Below are 6,309 nucleotides of genomic sequence, written 5' to 3'. Positions count from 1 at the left end.
ATTGGAACAAGATTTTCATAAAGACTTCAGATGATGGTATTATGATAGAAGAATCGGTAAAGTGGTCATTGTATTGAAGAGAGGAGAGAAGAACTGAGATATGATTAATGTGTTAGATTCCATGTGGTTGGTTAATTGTTCTGAGAAATAAATTGAAGTGCTAAACTGGAACGAAATCTTGATACATGATGATAAGGAAGTGGATCAAGCACAACAATATCAACGTGTAGTTAATGTGTGCCTTCTTTATGAGATCTATTCTGGAAGAATGTGGGAGAGTATTTGGAGAAAGTTGGGAGTTGAACAAGATAAAGAAGAAGCTGAGCTCAAGACAACAAAAAGAGCTTCATGATCAAAATATCGATTCATGAAAGGTGTAAAACCTGTTCAGAAGCCGAAAGAGAAGACAAACTCAAATCATATGAAGAAGTTCGGAAGGAATATCGTAAAAAGTTCTTTGGCCTTAATGATTGATCTGAAAGTTTGAATACTATGAAAATTTTGAAGACCAAGACTAAGCAACATCTAAGGGGAAGTTTGTTAGTGTATAATGTCTATTGCTTAGGTCTTGTAGGTCTTGTATTGTATAGATAGTAGTGTTTGAAATGTTTGTAATGTTTTCAATGTACATAGTTATACGCCATATATGTTGGGTTTTAACAAGATTATCAAAGTCATAAAACTCCAAGTTTATTAAAAACTCAACGGATAAAAGATTTAAATCTTGTTAGTTCATAGTGTATAAAACCAATTTTATACATGCAAAACCCAAACCCGGATCCAAATACGAAATACATACTATCAAACACATGCATGTCACTATAAATTCATTCATGGTAAACTACCTTTCAAGTAACCAAAAGGTGTGAAAAGGATGATGAAAAGGTAGGCTAGAACTTCAATGGGAGTTCCTCAAGCTTGCATACCCCAAGCCTTCAACAATACACCTTTGTTTAGCTAGGATTCACTTGAAAAACCAACCCCTCCTTGATGTTCTTCCTTTTGGCCAAAATTTTGGAGAGAAAAAGAGGAGAGGAGTGAGTTTTCTTGGTTACTTGTGTATATCTTTATGAGAGAATGAAAGAAAGAAACATAATCAAATCTTTCAAATTTGCACCTCACTTTGCGCCAATGCAAAACATTGTATGTCTCCACCAAGGGAGTTATAATAATATAATAATAGAAGAGAAAGAGAGTGAAGGGGGGGGGGGGGGGGGCTTTCCCTTTTCATTCTAATTATATTAATTTTTTTTTCTTTCTAAATATATATATATCCATATATATATATATTCATGTATTATAACTTATGTTAGGTTATAACACATTATAAGTAACATGCTAGGTAATTAGTTTTACATATTGTTATTTAACCAACTTAAATAACACTATGTAATGTTCTCTCAAAATATAAATCATCCATATGATTTATTCTTTTCACAAGTACAATGTATTTAGAAACCCCGTTCCAAATAACGCAAGTGTTAATATTTATTTACTTATGATCATATCATATATATAAACAAATATTATCGGTGTTTGTCTAGCTTGCTATTGGGTATGACCCGACTTGGATCATAACGTACTAGCCACATTAATAATAATATGTGTCTTGGGCAGACCGAGTCCAACAATATAACATATACGGCGCATAACATATGCGCCATATATGCTAAACACCGTATAAGTTCAAGCTTCCCTATAAATAGGGGTCTTGTCATATGCGTTCATAATTTTTGGTCCAGGCAGTACATGTTCTGATATTTTGTCATGTTCTTGTACTTCACTGCTTACTTAATATAAAGAAGTTAAAGAGATATACTTTTGTTTTTCACTTTTGTAATGGATTCCACGTATAGCATTTTCTAGTAGATATCATTATAAAGGTTCATATACGTCAATTCTATGTTCCTACAGGTTTCTACATGTACTTGTTTCATAATGAAATAAAAAAATATATTTATTGTCACTTTAATAGTGTTATGTGATTATGAGCAATTTGTAAGTACCGCCCTTTCCACCCCGGCATATTCTGCTTATAGTCAGAGTGTTACAACAGTTGATTCAAGATCATTTTCAAGAAAGAATATCATTCTAGCAAAATCAAAGCGTTATACAATGCAGGTGACTTCTAGACCCCTCTTCCTTTAAATATTTTGGGGGCTATATGCATACTCATGAAACGAGCATAAAAGATGGTAACATATAGTTTTATACCCAGAAGCTAATGAACTTGTAATAAGATGGAAATGTAAGTTATTTAGTAACAAAGTATACTAAAGTTCTTGTGTTCAGTTTGTATGAAGAATGTGAGTGCAATGTGATAGTAGACATAGAGAAGGTTGATGTACCTTTAACGTATCCATATCATGAACGTTTATGAATAGTGTAACACCCCGGATTAAGCGAAAGTGCCCAAGTGTAACATATAGATTGTTTAACACACATGACACTATTAAGTGACCATAGTATCATTAATTCATTTAAAACTTCAAGTACACAAGTTTAAGACAAAGATAATACATTCAATAAAAGAAAAACAAAATCAACTTGTCCATTATTTTTGTAACCTATTTCTAGTGTCTTCTTTGCTTCAACCTCTAATAATTGTACATGAAATAAAGGGTCAACTAACAAGTAGTTGGTGAGAGTCACACTGTTTGATATAAATATGTAAAGAAATCATACAATTCTATGAACATGTAACAACGCAAGCAAGGTCATTTCCAGTTGGTAACAACCAACGTACTCGGATACACGCAAGGTCCTTCCAGTTGGTATCAATCATACAATTTTATTGCTTGCATTGTGCGTTTATCTGAGTACGTTGGTTGTTACCAACTGGAAAGGACCTTTCTTGCATTGTTACATATGTTGATAGAATTGTATGATTTCTTTACGTATTTATATCAAGCTGTGTGATTCTCACCAACTACTTGTTAGTTGACATTTTATTTTATATACATTCTATAGGTACAATTATTAGATGTTGAAGCAAAAAAGACACTAGAATTAGGTTACAAAAATGAACAAGTTGCTTTTGTTTTTTCTTTTATTGAATGTATTTACTTTGTCTTAAACTTGTGTACTTGGAGTTTTAAATGAATTAATAATATTATGGTCACTTAATAGTGTCACGTGTGTTTGAACAATCTGTACGTTACATTTGGGCGTTTTCGCTTAAGCCAGGGTGTTACAGTATTGCAGGTTATCAAATGTTTGAAGTGAAGGTGAAGATCATTTAGAATAGACTTTAAGATATCTAAATAAAGAGACAGTTTGTTTGGATAATTTGGTTTTTTTTTTTTGAATTTATTTGTATTTAGTTGAGACGATGTGTACTTGTGTAACACCCGTTAATTTCCTGTTCAAGGATTTAAAACTTGTAAAGTATGTACATCTCACGGGACTTATCCGGCTTTCTTCGATGACCCTCTCATGTCTTCGGTACGTTAAAATTATTTAACTTTCTAACCTATATGTTACTTCTTCCTAATTGGAGGGGCTAGAGTGTAAAGTTTTATAATATAAACAAAACCCTAACTCTCCCCCTCTCTTGGTCCGATCGGCGAACAGCAGCCCCACCCCCACCCTGATTTTCTTTTTTGCAGCCAAGATTAGGGCATAAAATTTCAATTGAAGGTTAGTCCCATGTTCCCTCAAGTCTTTTACACCTTAATTGGTCATATTAACTCGCTTATTGATCGTTAAATCACATGTTGTAGGCTTACCGGGTGGCTGTCCATTCAAGCATTTCCGGGGCTATTTTGGTTAAAGTTTTTCCTCTATAATCTTCCTAGGTGTGTCCAATGTAACATACTTTAATATCGTGTACATTGATGTTCGTTTGATTGGTTAACTATTTGTGGATTGAAAGTTGATATTTGGTTATCTAGAATAGCGAATTGTTGCGTTTAAATTGGAGTAATTAACGACTAATTCAGTTCGGGTGACTTTGGTTCGTGTTACGGGCTGTTGGAAAATTATTTTTAAAAGTATTGGGGCTGAATTGGTTGTCGGTTACTCAAATGGGTCGGTACAACGCGTATTCGCGTTTATTGAATAGTTGGTGCGTAGTGCTTGCGAGTTACCGACCCATTCGACTCGTGTAACGTCGTGTGGACTTGTTGGCTGTGAATTTATCATATTGGGTCCACACGGGGCTTAGTGGATGTTAATTGCCTAAACAACTCTTAAACGCGCGTATTAGTCTAACCTAGTGCTTCCGAGGGTAATTTGGGAATTCTTTGTTCTCGGGAGTAACTATGGGTCGTTTTGGTAAATACAGGGCCCCGGGGGCTGTTTTAATCGAACTTGGTGAGGTCGACGCTTTAGGTGACTTGAACCTTATTAGAACGCCTCGTAGGATAAACGAGTCCCTTCGGTGTCGTTAGTAACTATCCGACAAGCGCGTGAGTTGTGGAATTACTTACGGGCCCTCTAGCTCGTGGTGACTTGGTGCTTCGTGTCAGGTGAGTTCATGATGCCCCTTTTCACTCTTTTCAAGTTTTGGGCTACCATACACACCTAACTGATTTTTCTTGATGAACCGTTTAAACTATTTTGCATGGGCTTACTTTTATAGAGTATGCCTTGGGATGATATTTATGTATGTATGGATGTATGTTTATATATGTGTTATCTTATGGCCAATAATTGGCGATGATTATTAGTCGTTATCGACTAAGGATGTTTGCGTATGCCTACTTTGTGTTTGCATACGTTGGATGGAATGTTACGTGTTTGGGTTGTACGTGTGCTCGACCCTGATGTAAATACTTGGATGTTATTGGTAGAGATGTGATTATATAGATATATATATATATATATAAGTATGACTACTTATCGTTTATGATTACCAATTGTAGGATTCCCAGGACACGGGACCTTACAAGTTGGTATCAGAGCCATGGTTCGAGGGATCCAAGCATCCCCGAATGCTTGGACTCGAACTGTAAGGGAAAAGACTAGTATGCCAACCGTGAGTATTTGTACGCCAAGAGGTAACTTTAATTGCTTAGTCATTCCTTTGAATTTTAAAGTTTCCAGTATATGATTAATTATTTAAGTGTTAGATAGAATGCTAATGTGGTTAGTGGCAGGGGTGCTTAGGACGGGCGGGTATAGTAATCGACTAATTATACTTGATCAACGTCTTTAGCTGTTTACCCTTACCTTACATGTTCTAAATACTACTTGTACTTGACCATGTAAAATTTCTGTCTTTGTAGGGATAAGTCATGGTTAATACTCGTGCAGCTAAGAGAAGCTGTCCTAGTGTTCATGGTCATGGTCATAAGCCATGTGCCGAAGCCAAGAGTGAGATTCCAACTCCCCAGCAGGAAGAAACCCCGATTCATGAGGAGGGGGATAACCCCGCCTTGGATCCTGCTATGCTCGCGGCAATCGCGAATGAGGTTTATCAGGTTCTCCATAGTGCCATTCCCGAGATCATTGCTGAGGCTGTTAGGGCCATGGAGGAATCATTGGTTGGTAAGAGTTCGGATAACGAAAGGAAGGGTAAGGAGACGCAGGTCGAGGAGGAAGAGGTGTTTGTGCCGAGCGAGGATGAAGAGGAGGTTCGTTCTATTAGTGTATCTACCCGGGGTTGTTCGTATGGAGACTTTAAGAAATGTGACCCTCCTTCTTTCGATGTTAATAAGGATTCGTTGGCAGCACATCAATGGGTGAGGGAGACGGAGGCCGTTTTGAGGGTTAGTAAGTGTAAGGGGGAAGACATGGTAACATATGCTACTGCCTCGTTCCGTTCTGAGGCGCTGTGGTGGTTGGATAATCTGGCACAGGCTATGGGTGATCGTTCTATTAGGAGGATGACTTGGGATGAGTTGAAGAAGTTGGTTCTTGATCAGTTTTCTCCTCCACACAAGTTGAATAAGAACAGGATTTCTTAACTTTGGAGGCGGGCAGTATGACGCATCGGGAGTATACCACAAAGTTTAATAAGATGGCTCGTTTATGTCCCGATCTGGTTACTCCCGAAGCCCAGAGGATTAAAAAGTATGTGAAGGGTCTTCCGCTGGATATTTTTCGGGGCATGGTGACCACCGACATGAGCTCATTTCACTCGGTGGTTACCCTAGCGGGCACATTATATGATTAGAAAGAGAAGTTACCGCCGACCGAGACTAGAAAGATGTGGAACTCAAATTCGTACCGTAAACGGCCTGGGGGAAACAACTTTTTCGGCTGAGAAGAGGGTTAAGACTGAGGCTTTGGATTTTAAGAGGGATGCGGCGTTTGGGAAATGCAAGAAGTGCGGGAAACCGCACAAGGGGGAATGTAAGCTTGGGT

Source organism: Bidens hawaiensis, unplaced genomic scaffold (assembly GCF_021521415.1).
Source record: "Bidens hawaiensis isolate Kalapana, Puna unplaced genomic scaffold, B.hawaiensis_p1.1 tig00032117_1, whole genome shotgun sequence".
NCBI lineage: Eukaryota > Viridiplantae > Streptophyta > Magnoliopsida > Asterales > Asteraceae > Bidens > Bidens hawaiensis.
The sequence above is the reverse complement of the archived record's forward strand: the minus strand, read 5'-3'. Positions refer to the sequence as shown.